The sequence below is a fragment of the Aquila chrysaetos genome, chromosome 17 (genome assembly GCF_900496995.4).
Source record: "Aquila chrysaetos chrysaetos chromosome 17, bAquChr1.4, whole genome shotgun sequence".
In the NCBI taxonomy this organism is placed as follows: Eukaryota; Metazoa; Chordata; class Aves; order Accipitriformes; family Accipitridae; genus Aquila; species Aquila chrysaetos.
Genome location: NC_044020.1, coordinates 23,041,257 through 23,061,805, shown reverse-complemented (window position 1 = coordinate 23,061,805; position 20,549 = coordinate 23,041,257). Strand labels below are relative to the sequence as shown.

The 20,549-nt window shown below is 42.5% G+C and overlaps 1 protein-coding gene across 4 annotated transcripts in view; it reads right to left on the bottom strand.

Annotated features, from left to right (window-relative positions):
- Positions 1-2,260: 2,260 nt before the first annotated feature.
- The window catches only part of LOC115352363 (potassium voltage-gated channel subfamily A member 5-like), a 31,447-nt gene continuing 13,158 nt past the window's right edge, over positions 2,261-20,549 (bottom strand). Inside the window, exons 2-3 of one of the 4 annotated variants that reach the window (XM_030040415.1) lie at positions 5,337-5,467; positions 2,261-2,979 (exon numbers count right to left, since the gene is read on the bottom strand). The gene's annotated coding sequence lies outside the window, so the exon portion shown is untranslated. Of the gene's footprint in view, positions 2,980-5,336; positions 5,468-9,287; positions 9,371-11,472; positions 11,492-19,871; positions 19,890-20,549 lie in introns of those variants that run through there. The other 3 variants (XM_030040417.1, XM_030040416.1, XM_041129588.1) reach the window with 3 other exon arrangements.

Sequence of the window (20,549 nt, the reverse complement as noted above, 5' to 3'; positions counted from 1 at the left end):
CTAATAAAAGCAAATTGTGAAAGCAAACAAGTTCCTCCAGGAGATCAAAACTTGCTTTCTATCCTCTAATGATGACAAGGAGAAGTTAGAAAGAAATTAATGAACATGCTTTTGGCAAAACAGCAGCAGTTGTTCACCTAAATGAAAGATGTCCTATAACTAGTAACCCTAATTATAAGCCAGCCCCAGCTGTTTGTTTACATGAATATATCTTGTTACTGATTGGAGATGTCTAGATGTGTATACTATATCTCCAAGATGTAACAGGAGTCAGAAGCTGTCATTCTGGCATACAGGAGAAAATACAATTGCAGTCAACAGTGCAGTGAGGAAGATATGTCTTGGTGTATGTAAGTCTATAGAGTCAGACTAGTCACCTGTCATCATGGCCACTGTCATCTCTCACAGCCCTCCGACATCTCCTTGGAGGTCCTATTGCCTTTTCCCTGTGGCAACTATCCTACAGAGTAGCAGACTGAATTGGTTCAGACTTTATTCTTTTCAAATGGGGCACTTTTCAATTTATACGATTTAAAATCCTGAACACAGGCTTGGCATACAGCATTAAATGGACAAGGATGAGGAATGTCTTTCCCTCTTTGAATGCTCTGCAAGTAACTGTATTTGAAGGAGTCTTACTTGCAGCAAAGATATGTTCCCAGCACACTGAAACTGATAGAAAATTTCCCATTGACTTCACTAAACTTTGGAGACCCAAAGGAATATCACAGCAGTAAAAAGCTACTGTTGTACAATGGCCTCAAGTTTCTCCTGGCAGTGAACATCTTCTAACAAATATGCCAAGAAAAGCAGAATCTCCACAAAGCAGAAGAGACATTAGAAAGTTTCACGTCCTTGCTCTGAGGGATTTTAATGTCTGTGAATGCTCATAGCCCACAGAAGTTTGATAAGTTCATTCTAAGATCAAAGCCTATTTCCAGGCACTCAAAAAGCCTCAGTCCTGCATCCATTTGTGCATTTATGCAGTCTGTTCATGTCATCTAGGGCTACACTTAAGCACAGAATTGAGCACCTCGCTAGATCTACCCACTACAAAAGAGAAGCACGGAAAATCAAGGGAGTTGTAAAGAACTTGAATATCCACATGGCAAGGGTGAAGATCCAACAGTTAAAGGCCTAAGGCTTGCATCAGCCCACAGATTCCCCAGGTCAAGTTACTCTTTTCTTTTCCTTACTGGACAGGATAAAAAAAGTAACAAATTCCTTTAAAAAGGTTGTGCTTCATATAAACAAGTTTCATTTAAATGCAGCTAAGCTCTCAGGTTTTCAGTGGGTATAAATGAGAAGAGCTCCACTAATGTCAAAGAAATTAGGCTAGTTCATGCCAGCTGAGAATTTGCCTTACAGACTGAAAAGGCAGAGCCAGGTCCTCCAGCATTCGGTTCAAAAAGTAGCACAGGAAAGTACTGTCCTCACACAAACTTCTCAGAGCTTTCTCTTTTTCCTTAACTTCAAATGGTGGAGCAAAACACCCGCCATCCCTCGGATCTGCTGCTTTGGTGCTCACTAGGCTCATTCTGAACGGCCGTTCATCAGAAGACATTGGTTTTGTCTGTCTTCTGCCTCAAATGTAGGGTCTGTGAAAAAGTCAGCAGGATGTGGATTCTCACAGAAATGTTAGGTGTTGTATTCAAATTAGTATTTGTTAGCTTCCAATGAGAGCCCTAGGCTTGGAACTCATCTAATACACCTTTTCTCCCACAGAAAACTCATGGTAGACCTTTCAACATAACCCAAGCCTTTGCTGTTCCAGGCCAGTGGCAGATCTCCTGGGCTATATTCCTTCTTAATCATACAATGGCTGGGAGCTCTGAAAGGTTAAGCTAGCACTCCTTAGAAACTTGCATATTCTGTGACAAAGGACATATTGCAATCATTTCTTTATCCCTGAGCTGTAGTGACATAAAAGACACGTGCAGCATGATGAAATGGGTAACACCCCATTGACTTACATGACTAATACCAGTTCTAAACTTAGCCATGGTGAGAATTGAAATAAAGAACATACGCCTTCAGGGAACAGAAAAATCTACTTTTCAAGTTCAAATAGCCTTATGAAGAATTATTCCTGAGCTAAGCTTACCGCTCACTGGTAATTTTTTCACCATCTCAAATCCCACATCAGAAGAATTTCAGGCTGTGACAGATAGAAATAGATTAGATATAGATATAGATTAACCCATTTACAGTTATCAGTCATTATTATTCAAAAACTGGTATCACTGTTATGCACATGTGATAAGGTTCTGCAGAATGGGGACATAATTTTATTGAGTTATAGATGGGAAAAAGGCATAAAGAATACAGGTAATGCACATTTTTGAAATAGCAATATAAACATAAACAGAAAAATGTTCAAGTCAAAGTCACATGAAAAATTAGACTAATCTTCAGATGCATTCTAGACCTGTATGTACAGCATTTTTATGTTAAAAGTAGAAATACAAACTCCAGAGATGCAACACATCTCAAGAATACAAAATAAATAAACAAAGATGAATGCCAATAAAAGAAAAAGAACAAATACGTGAATCTTATTCCAGAACGATGAGAAATTTTGACATGTAAGAACCATGGTAGAAGATGCCCAATCTATGACAAGAACTCATTTGTTTCCAAACAAAACCTCAAGCAGTAAAGTCGTCTTGTGCCTGGGAGGGAGTTGAAAGCATTTAAACTTTTATGGGACCCCTGCACACTCCTTTTGTGGTGCTGAACAATTCCTCTATGAGAGAAACCTCTACGCAGAACAGATTTTCAGCAATTTGAATGAAGAAATCCAACTCACTGAGAAAGTATGCTTGATGGGGACATCACAGTCTTTTATCCAGGAGAAAATTTTTCGGCAACTTCTAACCCAAGATGACTTGAGAACAAGGAATAAATGGGTTTGGTTTCAGTCTCTGCAGCAGTGTCTTCCTAATGGTCGGTATCCGCAGGAGGAAAGCAATCAGACTTCTGTAATGCAAAGAGCTACAGTAAATATCAAGAGCAAATCATTAGGCTCCACACTGGATACAGAATTATGGCTTAGAACCGAGTGAAAGATGCACCATTATTTCACTTTCCTTTCAAGGGCGTTAATATTAATTGAGTGACACCAAGCACCATCAGTGGTTTTCCTGCTGGAAATGTCTTCTTCATCAATTTGTTTGCATAACCACATATCCTAGAGAAAAACAGTATTGTTTACACTCTTACAGTTCTTGCAAATTAGATTTTTATGGTAGGTTTTTTTCTCTCCAGAAAAATAGGTCAGTTCCCCTGCAGTAATATACACAATCCGAGGCCTATGTTTCTGCTTGTGATGAGTACACTGAATGCAACTACCCCTTCAAGCTGGGCATTTGCACGTGCAACTGACTACTTCAACGGCTCAAAAGACTATTTGCAATGGACAGATTTCCCCTGACTTCAGAGTTGAACCGAGGCCTAAATACTTAAGCCTTTTTCTACTTCCACTCTCCCTCTCTGAAAATAGGGACCATAAATATCCTCTCCCAGGAGATTAGCCCTGGAACTTTATTGGGCTTAAAGTTACGTTCAAACAATGTCCTAATAAAAACAGTTGCTATTGAATAGTAAATAAAATGTGTTCCAAGGATATCAAATCATGATTACAATGACTTCCATTTTTGTATAACTTCAAAAATAAGTGTTTTTTTCTTTACGTATTGGAAAATAAAGAGACTTGATATACAAGAATAAGTTAAATAGATGGAAATATAAACGTAAAAAATAACAGAAGATTGCTTAAGAGCAGTATTTAAAAACCAGAAAAGATATTGCCAAGTAGCTTCCCAGGCAGACTTTGTAAGAGAAAATAGAAAAATATTAAGAAGAAAAAAAGGGATATTTCAAAGTAGTTTCAACTTAGTGGGATCAAAGAAACTGGTTTCAACAGGGTCTGAAAGGGAGCAGAGAGTATTCTGACCATAACTGCAAACCTAACCCATACTACTTTACACACACGCCTGCCTTAAATCAAGTGACCTTAAATCGATCATGATTAAACAGCATCTTTTTACAGTGTGTGTGCAAATGCTTCACTTCATCGGGCAGGCCTGAAAGGGCAAAGAGGAGGGAGAGCCCTGCAAAGATTGGTTCTTCACATTCGGAGTGCTACAGCACCGGGACCACACAGCCACCTCACTGCTTGTCACGGCAGGTTGTCCCGTCAGTTGTTTGTATGTATGTTCCCCAGTTTTGGCAAAGTTTTCCACAGTCCTGACAAAGCCCAAAGGTGACTTACATAAAAAAAAACCAACAACAAAGTGAAATCCATTTGAAAGATTTTGAACTGAATCTGTGTGAAATAAAATAAACATTTCTTCCCACTCCCAAATAACAAAGACAGTTTCTATCAAAAGAGCTGTCTATGTGTTAATCTGCAGTGAAGACTCAGTGCCAGAGCTGGCACCCTTTGAAGTTAAAGGAAAAGCTCCTGCTGTCTTTATGATGCCCAGATTCCTGACTGAATTGAAAAATAACATGGTAATAGGCTTCCTAAGCTCTGAATAGCTCTCTGAAGATCACTGTCTTGCTCCAGTGATTATAGGAGATGTCAAGGTGACTGGGTTAGACGCTTTACTCAAATACTTCAAACTAGCTGAGCTGAAAACGATAGCTCCCTAGAAGTGCTCCTGATTTTGTTGTGAGTGATCTCAGAACGAAGCTCAGCCAGGACAGAATGGCAGATTTGAGTAGAAAAATAGGGATTCACATTTCAAAATAAAATACCTGGCTTTTCTTCTGATTTTACTGATTCTACTTTTTCTACTTTTTTTCTACTGAGTCATGTTAGCTAGAATCAAAGTTGATTTTTGTGTCAGTTTTTCATGGTATTTTTATACTTTTCTTCTTTCTTTTCTCCTCCTGAAGGAAGAAGAAAAAAAGGAAGGTTGGAAAAAGAGAGTGACTTTAAAAGAGATATAATTTTAGTTTTTTAATAAATAAATTTATTCAATTGTTGTTAAATTAACTGAACTCGATGTTTTCATATAAATTATAAAAAATATGAATGTTGCAAAAGTGGCATTTTGATACTCTTTGATTACATATTTTTTATTGCAGGAACTTCTTGATTAGGAATTTTCAGCCAACTTAAAGGCACAAGTCTTAGAAGTCCCTGCAATCTGGCATCCTGAGCCATAATCTTTCAGAGTAGCATAGAGAGATCTGTTTTGAGCAGTAGAGCATCTACGGTATAACATAGTAGTATATGTAATACAAGCTAGGATAACACAGGGTAAGAGATTAATATTCTGCATCATACTGTGCTCTGTTATTTTTATCCTGCTGTTTCTTTCACTCACCATCTCATGACTCACACCCTCCCCACACTGGAATTTCTGTCTCAGTCTCGTGGCTCACTGGTGTGTTACGGAAGACGATGCCGCGGAAAGCCATCTGGAGAACAGCGCTACTGCAGGAGCTCCAGGTCGCTCTGAAAAACAAAAAGAGACAACATCACTTACTGATTTATCGCATCACTGCTCTGACTATCGCAGCCTCTTTAGCGAACTGTCTTCAGTATTTGTGAGGGTTGCAGCTCTTGCTCAGCACTTGGTGACGCCGCTGGATATAAGGCGGCGAAAGCGTTCCAAGTTGCAGGTAGTCACACGGAAAGCTGACGCTGCGAAAGCCTTTAGGAAAGTTACAGGACTCATCCTGTGAGGTAATAAAGGGCTCTTGTGAGACAGGCTGATGAAATTCAACAGCAGTAAAAGAGCTGTTCTGTACACATTTCTTCATTAACTTTATCACCTCAGGGATACGGTCTCCGATGCCACACTAGACAGACCATCAAGGATCTATGCTTCATGAGGCCAAAGCACAGTTACTTGATGTGGGATGGGAAGGCCAGGTCACAAGAGGAATTAGATACTTAAATCCTTACTAATTGCATGCATAGCTACTGTGATCCAAAATGTAGAACATCAAAATCCCAGTTCAGTCTGCTGCTGTATAGTCCTGCACTCATACTTCTTAGTTGACTCAGTTTCCCAGGTGCCTAGGCTCCGTCCTCTGTTTAAATCCAGAAGTCACATGGTGTTCACTAGTTAGGAACCTAAGTTCTACCACATTCCAGAAATTAGGGTGATCAGAGGAAGCATAATTATTTTCTCTTACCTCCTAGCTGAGTGTTAAGAGCCCTCGCTCAAGAATCCCAATTCCCTCCTTTATTCCTGTAGCTGAACTTTCATCTCCATCTTCCTGAGGGCATTTTCTAACCAGCCAGAAGCCAAGATCACAGAGGGTTCACTCTTTATATGAACAAGTAAATAGTCCCTAGGCTAGAGGGAGTACTTCAACACCATTTGAATCAGCAACTGGACACCATATCATCCTTCAAAAAGTATCCTTACCAGAAAATAACTAGTAAATCTCAGGCTAGAAGGTCATGTTTTCTCCTGTTTTGCCCTGTCACTTTAAAAAATGAACTTCATTGGAAGGAGTCAAAGAAGCCTTGTCCACAGAATATCTACATCTTGCCAAAAAAGGCATTTATGTGGGGAAAGAAGAATAAAATCCTAACTTAGGGATGAGAATTCCACTCAGTAGCAAGATTCCTCTCACGTAGGTACTGCAGCAATGAGCTCTCCAAGGACCTTAGTGTGTATCTAGCCAAAGTAATCTGCCTTTTCGCTGAGATGGCAGGTAGGAGTCAGCTTGGTTCTGGAGTAAGGTTAGCAGAAGGATCATTCGTGCTCTGTTGTGTTATTCCAGCTTTCACAGAAAAATGTACCAAAGGATTTCAACTAGCCCTTCATCTCATGCTTTTAGATCCCCTGGCCTCCTGCTTTTCCGCTCTGTCACATCTGGTTATACAGGCAACACTGGAAAACATAAAGCATGTTTTATTTCTGTGACTGTTTTGTTGGGACAAACTTCCTACCCTGTCACCTCAACTCAAGTCCTTCATATGGATTTCTGATGGTGACTCAGAGAATAGTCAATGAGTCTTTTGTTGGTGCAGTAGCCTAATCCAGCAGAGACGCTTTGCTGCTCAGCACCCAGATGCCAGCTCAAGTCACCCATCACATCCTCTGCTCTCTCTTCTTGTCCATTCCCAACATAACTGACTGCCCGGAGGGCAGCAGATGTGCGTTACAGGGAAGGAAGACTGAAGGCTTGCACATCCACACCACGTTCAAATGTCAGGTCTTCCCTGAATCCAAAGGGCAGAAGCTTCCCTCAGTCCACCCTCAATCTAGAAATGTGACCTCAACACACCAGTCACGTCATTTCAGACAATTCCTCCAGCTGGAGGACAATCAATGCAAGAGCTGGAGGAAAGCCTGAGGAGGATGTGATTAGTGACCTGAAATGAAGCCTGTGCAAACTGCAGTAGAAGCTTCCCCTAGAATCTCTTTCACTAGAGACAGCACCTCAGGACAACAAATGCTGCTGCAGTTTGAAAGATGATTACCAAAAAAAAAAAAAAAAAGCTGAAGGGAATTGGAGCAGCCAGAGAAAATCTTGTTAAAGCAGCAGCGTCCTGCTGTGAGCAGCTGTGAGCTTTCTATTCAATAGTCAGGCTCCTTGGTACTACTGACTTAAACAACAAGTTTTTCCTTGTCAAACTCATATCAGCAGTCCTTTAGTCCTTTAGAGTAATGTCTGTCCTGAGCTGCAGTCTCTTGTCCTGAACCTGTACTTGTCTGCAGCTGTTCTAAGCTGACTGTATGAATTAAATAGGAGTCTTACAACATCTTACCTTTCAGCTTTGTCTTATCATCTGAGAGGCACAAAAGGCCAGGAAAGCAATTGCTCAGAAGAGCTGGGAAACCACTTGTAAAGAGGAGCTCTCCATTCACAGGAGGTTGGTACTGGGTCCCTGCACTTCCTCCCACTCGCCTCCTCCAAGCACAACGAAAGGAAGATGCCAGGGCACAGTCCATTGCGCTCACTGGTAGTCAACTAGTACATGGGATAGAGCAAAGCAAGGGACTTTCTTTAGTAAATCGTTTTCTTTGGAGGATGTTAGGTCCTCAGAAGAGACATTTTTCATGGAAACATGCCTTTTTCAATTTAGAGTTCTCTGGGAAAGGTTTTCTCACTCAGATAGGAGATGGGCTCTCCACCACCTCTAGCAGACAATAACTCGCAGTTCCTACAAGCTCGAGCAGGCTGGTCTTGAAACATCTCTTTGTGATAGCTGCTTGTACGTGGCTGATGGGCCAGAAGGGCACTGTAGGCTGAAAGACCACATATCCTGGATGGTAATTGTACAATTTTTTTCTGGACCAGACTAAGCACGTTGCTAACTAAAACAACGCAAAGAATGGTCTCACCCAATGTGACTTCACAAGATAACAGTGAACTCTATCAAACATACAGCAGAAGATCACAAAAGAGAAATTAAAAGGGAGGATTTCTGTTTTGCCACATTCCCAGATGCAGCAGCCAGGAGACTGAATGAAGTTTCGCCTACAGTATTCTTCGATACATGTTAGGCACTGGACGGGATTGGTTGGGGGGAAAAAATAAAAAAGAGTGCAACAGTAGAAATCCAACCCTTTAGCAGATATCCTCTTGGAATTCTAAAGGGCCTGTTCAAACCCCAAGTTGGCAGCATTCTGATGAGGAACTTGAACTTGAGTGTCTAAGAGAGACCTGAGTCTCTCAAGCTGATGAGGTGTGCTATCCTCCTCTCATCTCGCATGAAAAACCATATGGTTGGAGTTTACGGAGAAAGGAAACCAGGAATTATTGGATGGGGAATACAGTACACAGTGAACTCTAATGTGGGTCGTAAAGGACTTTGGTCAACTGGCTATCAAATAGAGCCACCTACAGTTTTTTCTCACTGCTTCAAGCCTTCAGGAGTTTTCATGCACCTCTGATAGCCTGAGACATCAAGACCAACCCACTCCCCCTTCCTGACCGTTCAATGAGAAGGTCAGTGAAGCCCTGATTCTGTGACTGTTGGTGTGTGTCAATACAGGCTTCTAGTTTGGATATTTACATCCTTACCTGGAAAAATGTCTTTTGTCACTGTTAAGCCATAAAGCCATGCATGTACTATTCTCTTCCAAACTCATCCCATTTTAATCCCATGCCTGGGAAGTTTCATCCTTATCTGCTAGTGGATTTCCCATACTTATTTTAAACAAGATTTTTAGTAGGGATTCTGGGAAAAAAATAAAACTAGCATGATTTTCTTTTAGTGCTTCTGAAGAAGGAGTAGGGACCTAGAAGGTGAACTAAATCGTTAAATATATATAAACATTACAATTTCTGGATAGCATTGATCAAATTACCTAACATCTGTACACTGCATCTCCTGTAACTGCATCTTCATGGCAAATGGAGGCCCACCATTGGATATAAATCTTAACTGGCACTGAAAACAACAGAGAAGGATGTTAGTTCCTTGCTCAGTGCATCACTGGAAAGCACTTAAAGTTATCGATGCAACATTAAAGCCTTAAAGATAAAACTGAATCTTTAAAGTGCAAGAATTTTGCCTTGAACTTGAAGCATAACCAGTTTCAAGACAAGTATAGTACTATATTTGGAACAAGAACTAACAGGAGAGGAATCTGTAAAACCCAAACATCACTACTCAATACTTCGGCACCAGAAGTGTGTGAGGTATTTCTCCATCTTACAGAGAGTTTCTGTCCTAAGAGGAAAGGTTCATAGTTTGTTTTTTCAAGAAACTACAAGTAAGTTTTGAACTTACCAGTATTAACTGATTTATGCAACTTTTATACTTATTCTGTCCATGAACAAATTAGTTGCCAATCTCACTGTATTTTAAGTAAGATCAGCACCAGATGGAGAGCAAACAGACTTGCTTACTAAGGGGTTTTATCAAAAGAGTAATTCAGCAAATATACCTCTGAAACCCAGTATTTATATTGAAAAGTCTAACAAACTTTCCTAAGAAATTACCTGATGCTGTGGCAACTGGATTAATTTTTAAGTTATTGTGAGAGATCAGTATCCTCTCCTTGCACTGTGCCGTCTAAAATAGAAGACTGAGCTCGGTTCTGACCCCCGTGAAGTCAGCAGCACAGCCAACTATCTTCAACTGCATCGGCACCAGGACTGTTGTTTTTAAGACAGATGCTGGCAGTTACCTAAACTGCACACTTTGACTGCTATGGTAAGGGTTAGATTAGCTCTTTCATTTCCATGCATGCAGTTTAATGAGATCAGCCCTGATACGTTGACCAATATGACAGCAATCATTCTGAGGCATCGCTTTTCCTCTGTTCCTGCTTCTACAAAGGCTCTGTGAGGGCAGCCTTTTTCTCTGTGAACTGGGAATGTAGACCAGGAGCACATTCACATCACAAAAACACACGGTTTGCTGAAACAATACCAGCTCCTTTAATCTAATGTAGTATCAGGTCAGGTTCCTGGTCCTGCAGCTACCAGCTGCCTATCTGCAAAGGCAAATTCAGGCTGGCAAGGCAATGTTGAGTCTGACAGCGTATAACTTTAACAGGTGCTGCTAGAGCCTGGAGGAGGTGTTGTCTCTTCTCCCTGAGCCTCACAGAGGCTGTCAAAACTGGCAGGACAGCTTGATTAAGGCAGCCTCGCTAACAGCTTTGGTAGTTGTACAAAGAACCAGGCCATTCACAAATTGAAAGAGCAAAAGGTGAAAGCATGTTTCAGGGGAGTCCCCCACACCCACAGCCAAGACACGTGGTGTTACTTTCACTACAACACTTGAACATCTCAGAAATAAGCTTATTGTGCTCAGAATGGCTAATGGACACAGTCGGTGCCCAACGGAGTCCTTAACCATTCACTGTCGTTCCTCTTAACTCTTAACTCGGGAGCCTAGCTTGGCCTCCCAGAATCTACAGAAACAACTGGATCACCACCACTAGATCCCAGCAGGTCATAGCCTTCTCGTTCATATTCAAAGGACAGTCTTCCAGAGAATGCATTAGTCATTTGTTCCTGTGAAGTCCGCACCTGCTTCAGGGAAGGCGAAATGTCCACTGTCACTGACACATCTGGTGGAATCATGGGAGAAGGCCAGGCAAGGGTCCCGAACGATCTTGTTTCACTGAATATTTACATTTTCTCTGGAAAGGTAGAAGTGAGATAGAGTAGCCTGCAAATGCGGAATTTATTTACAGCAGTTGAGACAAAAAGGAATTTTGAGGTCCTTCAGACAAAGAGGAAAGAACTAGATGAACACACACTAAAATGGCCAGTGAAACTTACAGCCACGTAATTTGTAAAGAAAAAATCCTCATATGTATTACAGAGATCTAAATGTTTGTATATGTTCCGAAAAAGGGCTTGAGTACCTCTGGGTATGTCTATACAAGCCGTTTAAAAAAAAACTAGCCCAAATGTTCAACATTAGCATTTAAATCTGAATCAGCCCGACACTTGCCAGAGTGAACATTGAAGAGACTTGGCTGCCACCACTTCGGGTCGGTGCTGTACTTCAGTTAGTGAGAAAGACCACCGGTGTAGTAGACACAGCCTTCATTACCTGCAAAGTGAAGGTTTGTGATCACTACGCAAGCTGCAGTCAAAGCTACAAAGATGCTAGGGTGCATGTGGAAAAGAGAATGAAGCTGAAAACATCACGTCGTCTTTACATTAATCAGTGGATCAGCCCCTCTTGGGATCCTGTGTGCAGTTTTTGATGCTGGAGCTCAAAACAGATGAGAAGGCTTATAGGAAATGTGCTAATGATCCAGGGCCTCGACAAACTGTCAGATTGAAAGTTGTTGGAAAGACTGGATTATTTGCCTTATAAAGGATTCAGATAAGACGACTCTGGCCAAAACGTATGCTACATAGAACCTGGTAAACCAGATAAGACTGGGACTTTTTGTTCTCTGAAAAAATATTCAGGGACAGTGACTAATAGATAAAGCAGAAAATTTAAAAACAGGAAAAGGAATTGCTTTTTTACGCAAAACGTAATTAAGCTATGGAACTTAGTGACACAGGCAATCATACAGGCCAAAAACTTAACTGGATTCCAAAGGGACAGGACACTTAAGGGAATATCCAGATTACCCGGAGTTATAAACTACAGACAACAAAAACATGGAATAGATGGCTATTCCAGCTATCTTTTCAAATACTTAGTACTAGCGTGGCATGCTGTGATGCTACACAAGGCCTTTAAACATCAGTTCCTTACTTGAATACCCTCAGATAAGTTTTCTTAAGGAAAGTCCAGAAGTCCTATTTGCCTCAAATTCCTTCTACTTTCTGCAGCTCTGTTTTTTCCAGGTTAAGCATTATCTACTCACAGTGACACCCAGCCTTACATAATGCCATGTGATGCCTTTCTAGAGAGCACAGAAACAGACTGAATCCTAATTTAGGCTCCGAGCTGTCAGCGAATAATAATTATCTCACCCCCACCCTTTTTGAAAGCGCACACTCTGTGATTTTTTTTCACTAGTTCAGAACAAGGCTCAGACCAACTGCTACTCCGTCCAACCAGCAGTGGGAAAGTTTACTGAAAGAACCAGCGGTATTATTTGATCCTACAGGTGCTGAAGCCAGTTGCAAAATTTCCATTCAATTCTACAGTAGAGGAACAGGCCTTCAGAGTCCAAACACAATTTGAATCAAGTAAGGGTGGAGCAGGCATCTCTCCGGCCCAAGTTCCAGTCATCAGCGTGTTTTGCAGCTAAGAATGGTAAAGTTTTTTTCATACCTTATACGATTAAGTTACTCGTCATTCAGTACCCATGAAATTTGGTAAGAGCTATGATATATCTGCATCTTGAGCCGCACAGGTTATTCTCAATGCCATCTGTGCTTCATCATGGGTGATACCAATCACCTTCAAGACCCACAGATGACAAAAGGAATTCAGCACCTAAAATATGTTGCTCAGCACCTTGTTGAATTGTGCTCTTTGTGTACAGCAAGTTATAGAGATGGCATGTCTGTTTTCCAATGACTTTCAGTGTCTTTCCTGACTTCTCAGATGACTTTTAAAAATGGAGATGTCTACCTAGGGAAAAGCCATGTTTATTCTGGTTAGTCCCTGCACAGTCATTCTCCTTTAAAATAATAAAGATTAAATTTGTTTTAGTATTCTGAAGTGGACTAAGTTACACAGGAGTCAGGCCTACCTTTATTCCAAATGTGATTATTCACAAAGAAGTATGCTCTATTTCAAGTCATCATACTTCAGACCTAGCTTTTTTTCATTCAGATTACACTTCCCAAGTGTTCTCATGTAGGTGAAGCCTTACAGCTTTAGAAAAACCCTATCATCTCCAATGCCTGGTCTTTCTCCACAGCAGGAAAATTGCTGTAAATTCCTGATTGTGAAGTCCAAAAAGCCATAGTAATGTCCCTGTTATATACACTGCATTTTCCTCAAACAAATGTAGCTGCACCAAAATAGATCAAAATTCTGCAATATGATTCTCAGAACACACATATGTTGTGGCAATGCCCCAGATACACTTCTGTTCCCAAATACCTTAAGATTTATCACCTATGGGTATAACAAAAGGTAAGGCTCAACTATTTGGGGATTTGCCTTTTCTTTAGTTTTTTTCTGGAAAATATGCTTTTGTAAGATATTCCTTGCTTTTAGCCTGTGTGCTTATAGCATTATTTTGAAAAGCCACTAGGCAGATGGTCCCCAAATGTGAGTTAATAACTTGTAGGTAGCTTTTGGGGAAGCTTTTTGAAATCCCTTCATGCAAAATGATTTTGCAAACTGCCTGCATGCCATTCTTTGGCTCTTCTAGCAGACTATTTCAAAACGGTCAAGAGAAAATGGCAGATTATGTTCTATTTGTTTTGCAGCAGACTGATAGATTTATTTTGCAGTGGTAAAAGAATATAAAGGGAAACTGAATCATGCACAAGACTTTCACTGAAGATTTTTCTAGAACCTGGAAGTCCTCACTGGCCACAAGGCCAGGATGTTTGCACCTCTGCCCCTCTGCTGCAGCCCTTCTACAGCATTTCTTACCATTCAAAATAAAGCTGCTTTTTGACAGAATAGGATAGGCTGAGTATTCAACAATCATGAGTCAGACTTCACAGCACCATAAGATTAATTTAAAAATCAGATTTCACATGTGGGGCTCTTCCTGTTTACCTTTGGCTTGCTAGAGATACTGTATTTTTTGCATGGTATAAAGTTAGAAATATTGCTAGTGTCCAATCTGGTAAGCATGTCCCAGTGTTTTTGAACAGATTTCACAAGAAATCCATTGCTATACTGATGACAAAATTCTGCAGTCTTTCTTAACAACGGCAGGAGATCAAATGCCTTCTAATCCCCACGCAGATCTGTCTGTATGTGAACCAATCAAGTTTAACTGCCCTGCCTCCAGGGTGATCCATAACTTTAGAAAATAAAATAGAAAAATAGAAAATAGAAAATTTTCAGTTGGAAAGGACCTACAGTGATCATCTAGTCCAACTGCCTGGTTACTTCAGGGTCGACCCAAAGTTAAAGCATGTTATTAAGAGCATTGTCCAAATGCCTCTTAAACACTGACAGGCTTGGGGCATCGACCACCTCTCTAGGAAGCCTGTTCCAGTGTTTGACCACCCTCTCGGTAAAGAAATGCTTCCTGATGTCCAGTCTAAACCTCCTTTGGAGCAGCTTTGAACCACTTCCACACGTCCTCTCACTGGATCCCAGGGAGAAGAGCTCAGCACCTCCCTCTCCACGTCCCCTCCTCAGGAAGCTGTAGAGAGCAATGAGGTCGCCCCTCAGCCTCCTTTTCTCCAAACCAGACAAACCCAGAGTCCTCGGCCACTCCTCACAGGACATGCCTTCCAGCCCCGTCACCAGCTTGGCTGCCCTCCTCTGGACGCATTCAAGGACCTTCACGTCCTTCTTACATGGTGGGGCCCAGAACTGCACAGTACTGCAGGTGGGGCCGCACCAACGCTGAATACAGCGGGACAATCCCCTCTTTTGACCGGCTGGCCAGGCTGTGTTGGATGCCCCCCAGGACGGGGTTTGCCCTCTCGGCTGCCAGGGCACACACCGCTGGCTCACATTGAGCCTGCTGCCGACCAGCCCCCCAGCCCCCTTTCTGCAGGGCTGCTCTCCAGCCACCCCTCTCCCAGTTTATACTTGGGACCAATGTTACTCCAACCCAGGTGTAGAATCCAGCATTTGTTCATGTTGAATTTCTTCCCATTAATCATAACCCAATGCTCCAATCTATCCAGAGCCCACTGCAAGGCCTCTTGTCCCTCCAGAGAGTCAACGGCACCTCCCAGTTTGGTATCACCAGCAAACTTGCTAATGGTGAATTCAACTCCCGCATCCAGATCATTGATAAATATATTGAACAGAACTGCCCTAGAATTGAACCCTGAGGAAACAGAACTTTGGCCCAAGGTATTAAAAAAATCAGCTAAGAGCTCCGAGTTGATAGTTACAGCAAGTGAATTTCTTCCTCAAGCACAGCAAAACTTCCTACCATAAGGGACCAGGAAATCACACTTCCTTCGGGATAGGGCCAAAGTCTGGAAGATAAAGAACAAACTCCAAGATGTTTCTTCTCAGAAATCACATATTGCTAATACATAGGTATCTATATTTTCTTTTTAAAAACCCCAGCTGCTTCACTGCTCACAGCTCTCACGAGGAGAGGCTGAGAGAACCAATACACGAGGGCCATTAGCCGCATTTCTTATAGCATTCTTGGAAGGGTCTCATCCACAGAACTGGTGATGAACAGAGTATAAGAATGTAAATAAAACAGATTGCCTTGGCTAGACCAGGAGAGTAAAGTCCAGCGATTAGAGCAATAGACATATTTGCAGATAACACAGAAAAGTGCACGTAACAGCTATCCTACTAGAGAGCAGTAAATTGACAGTTATTTTGGCTAGGTGTACCTCACAGTTTCATTTTAGTTTATGGCTGCAAAACATGTGGGCAAAAAGTGTGACCACATCGTCCTTAAAATTAAAGCATTAAGCCCCCAGGAAATGTGCCCTCTCCTCTGCACCCCAGCACTATGTGATCTTGGGAAAGTTGTTTAGAGCTCAGTTATGCTTTTCAGGTCCAGTCTTAAACACGGCATAGTAATACGCTTTGCTTTTCTTCCTGTCCATTCTCAAATCAGGCCAGAAAGTCCCACAGCAAATGCCACCGGTGGGCATAATATGTATGGATAGTTGGTGAGTGAGTAGGGAAGAATCAACCAACTCTTTGCAGAGTGCCTTATGCTTAGAAAAGCAAATAGGATGAGCTATTACTCAGCTCCAGGAAGCAAAGGAGCTGCAGGTAATACTGCCGCCGTGCAGGGCTCCTAAGGGGTGTGCAAGCCAATCTACTTCAACCCAGTCTATTTAAAGTCCAATAGTAAAGATCCAGTCTTCGTGTACACTCTTCCCTCCCTTCCTCTTACCCTTCCAATCTCACCATTGCAAAGGATACAAGCTTTAATTTCAAGGTTTTGTTTCCCCAACTTGTAAAACACCAGGATGGCATGAGATGGACCATGATGAGCCTGACCCCAAACTCACTGAAATCAAGGGGGCTTTCTCCCCCCTGCCCTCCCCCGCCCAATTACCACAGACTTCAGAACACGTTAGAAGCCTGAAAAATGTTCTGAAAGTACTGCTAGAAGGAAGGAAGGAACTCTGTCTCAATATGCAAACCACTAGTTGCCTTATTTCTAAGCACAGCTCTGCTTCTCACTGTTATTCTATAAATCTCATCTAATCAGTATTTGCTACACTTCAGAGTAGAAGCCTGCGAATATACGCAGGTTGATAGCGTGTCTTTCATTCACTGTATCTTTCCTGTTTTGATAGAGCAACAATTTAGGAGAGCTAATGCCACAGCTTTTCCTTAAGAGAAGCAGTATTAATTCAGGTCTTTCTTTCCCCCATGAAGTCAGCTACCTTTACAAAACCTGTAAAAAAAAATTATTTGCTGCACAGCTGGTGTCCTTTTGCCAAATTTGGTTGAAAACAGCCAACAAGCTCAAAAGTTACTGATGAACAAAAAAGTGACTAAAAGAACTTTGTTTCCCTTAGAAACCACCAAACCCTTCTCCAGAATGAATCAGAACGAATCCAGATGAGTTCGACATACTGTTTTCTGTAAAGCTGATATAATCTATTTCTGTGGTGCTCCACGCAGCAGTTACCGAGCAATCCCACCAGCAAACGACGTGTGAAAATAGCTGTATCTAAACCTCCTGCTAAGGCCACCACCAAGCCACAGCGTCCTTGAGCGGGGAGCCATCCGCAACACCGGCCGGCCCAGGGAGCCCTGCCAAGGCCAGAATACGCGCTCCGCATCCGCTCAGCCTTGTCGACGTGCGAGCGCAAGGTAAACAGAAGAGAGGTGACGATGAGCAAGAGACCGCTGACTCGGCAAAAGAGAGGTGTAGCGTTGGGAGAGCGACGGCGCGCGAGGCCGCGCTGCAAACAAGCATCCTGGGCGTCCATCGGGGCGGAGCGGCGGGACGGCTGCGTGCCATACGCCCGCCGTAGCCCAAGTTGAGCCCCGGCTCCTGTCGAGCGCTGACCCACGGGGCAACTCAGCAGATTCCGCTTCTCACGGAGGCAAGATGCTGCCAGTCTGCAGACTGGGCTCAGCACGGAGCTCAGCTGGAGCTGCAAGGCCCTGCCGCTCGCTGAGCGCTGTTTTCCCTCGGTGAAAAGCACCAGCTCCTGGCTCCAGGCTCCCACTGAGATCCAAACTCAACAGAGCCAGCAACTCAGCGGGAGCCGGCTGTAGCCCTGGATATAGACATAGCCAATCTGTTCTCAGCCAGCAGTGGTAGTGCACCCTCAGAGCACGTCCCGCACTGGTTTAACCCCTGTACAACCCCCCGTTCACTTAGGGTGGTCTGCTTCTCCTCAAGGGAGAGGAGTGTTTGACCCGCGCAGCGTGAAAGCCTACTGCTATCTGGTAATGAGACTTTTGCTCTGACGAGGCAGTTAAAATGAGCATACTGCAAAGCCTATAAAAATTATTGACATTCATAGCACCATTAATCAGCTGCACTCATCCTCCAAACTCTACCATCTCGCTGTGGAATGGAAAGCTGCAGGCTTGATTCACTGCAAATCAGCTCAGCTCTACGCTGTTTTGTCCCAGTCACGTCAGCACCAAACTGGAAGGAACAGCCACGGATCAGGCAGGAGATTTGTCTGAACCACTTTGTTTGTTATCCTTGCAGTTAAACCTTGGAAAATCCATTTTTTGCCAGGAGCTTTTGCTGTAGTCGTTCCTCCCTTTGGGAAAGATGCTAATTGGCTGTTTATCATCTGGTCGGAAAGGGGAATTGAATATGGCCTGAATGAGTCACAGCCTGCTGGAATTCACTCCTGCCCTTTCCTCAAATTGCGAAGGCATGCATGGCACACACCTGAGTAGAGAGACTTCTTGAGTAAGGCTTCTTTTCAGTAAAGGTACCTGGCTCATGTTTCCTGTTCAACAGAGACTAAAACTTTACAGAATCAGCCGCTGGCAGCGCTCCCAGGATATTTTTCCATTCGCACATATTTCTAAAAATGTCAACGCCAGTCTAACCATTCTCATCTGGGAAGCCTGACATCAGATGTACATTAGCCCGGCAAAAAAAAAAAAAAAAAATCCAAAATGCAAGCCCCTTCTAAAAAGGAAAACAAATTCAAAGTATGTTACATTGGCTCCTGCCTCTGAGCTCTATGCAAATAACTGGAGGAAATTTTACAGTGTGACTTTACACCCATGACAATTCAATTAGAAAATCAGCCAAGGGAATAGTATGGGTTTGAGGGATGAGAACTGGATGGTATGTGAGATTCTTATTCAGGCCCGATTCCTGTATGTTTGGGTTCATTACCAACAGCAGATAAAAAAAGTCCCAGGCAGGACCTTAAGAGCCATGCTTTCTTTGCAGTCCTGGAATTAAAACCAGACAGCTAAACAACACTACATCTGACTGTGGGAGAGCTTCCCCAGGGAGGAAGCATTTTGGCTTGAGCATTTTGTTCCAGTCATCAGTCTCTGATTATTTTCTCATCCAAATTTGGACCCTTCACACACCTTCCCAGCATCACCTGCTTTGCCTGAGAAACTAGTGTAGACGAACAAGACATGCTATGTTGCCATTTTGCAAGCTGAGTTCGGGCAATAAGCAATATTGCTTCCTCACAGCACATGCCGTCAGCATGCTATCGCTGTACGAGAGTTCTCTATTTAATTAGGTCTGTCAAGACTCAAGGAAAACAAAGGATATGACTGCAGCCCTCGAGTCTATCCGAGTAGGATTCCTGGAATGGAACAGAAGTTGACTTCAGTAGAACTAATCCATAATTACAGAGTGAACAGAGAGCAGGATGTGCTCCTGAAATACTTTAAATATATATTTCACTGTGCCTGAATGCTGCAATAATGACTTTACAACTTCTCTCTCTAGGGGAAATTAATAGAAAGGCCCCCCTCCCCTTACTAGCTCCAATGATGATTTTGTTCACTTACCTCCAAGATGTGTTTGGCTCTTGAATTACACTTTTGCTTTCTTGCAAATCTACATGTCTTTTACATGTCTATTTTAAGTATGTATCCTGTCTCTAAACATTGAATAATACATAAATATGATTGATAAACAGAATTTTTAACCTTACTCGTTGCTGAAACAGACCTTAAAGATTGATGCTGTGACATAAAAAGTTTCATCAGACTTTCCAGGTGGTGGAAAGTCTGCAGCATTCCAGACCGCAAGTTCTGGTGGTCTTTGCTCTAGTCACCTAAGACATGATCCCCATGCTAAGCCATCTGCCCACTCATCTGCTGGAAGAAACCACCTCCACAGCAGAAACTCCTGAGCCAGCAAGTTCTATTGTCCAGAACATTTGCCATCATCAAACAGGCCTTCAGTACTCAGAAGTTTTGTTCTGCCACTCCCACTGAAGGATGACAACCTCTGTCAGAGGAGTGAAACAAAGGCGAAAACGGAGTCATTAGGAGAGAAGGACTATGTTCCATGGAAGATCATATGGGATGCTTGTCTCTACGAAAACCAAAAAAAGAAAGCCCATTGATAGGTTCACCTGTCCTTAGTGGTCCCTTCAGAGGGACTTGCTTCTCACCCACTTGTTGGGGTGGTTGACAGCATTAACATCTTAAATTACTGCAGTTAGAGCCGTCAAGAGCCATGAATTACCAAGCCAGAAAAGACTTCAAGTGGAAGTTTACTTCTAGACATGCACTCTTACTTCTCAGTCTGACTGAACTTAACTAATGTTCTAGTCCCTGGGGACCACAGCAGAGCAACTGCTGGCATACAGATTCACCTTGAAGTTACAGAAGAATTCTAGTGGTGGTCGGTCCACTTCCCACCCGTGCTGGGTGGTCCATGGTTTCTACAACACTAGAAGCAGTAATACAGTTACACATGCTTGTAATAGTTTTGCTTCCAGTATTACATCCCAAATCCCGATGCTAAGGCAAGCTTGGTGATGCTTTCAGACCAGTCCTTACTTGCACACGCATTTTTCTGAGGCTATCTCAATGGATTTAGAGAAGTCAAAGTCATTTGGAAGCTAACAATGCTCAGAAAGTACATATTTGTTCTGATCTTTAG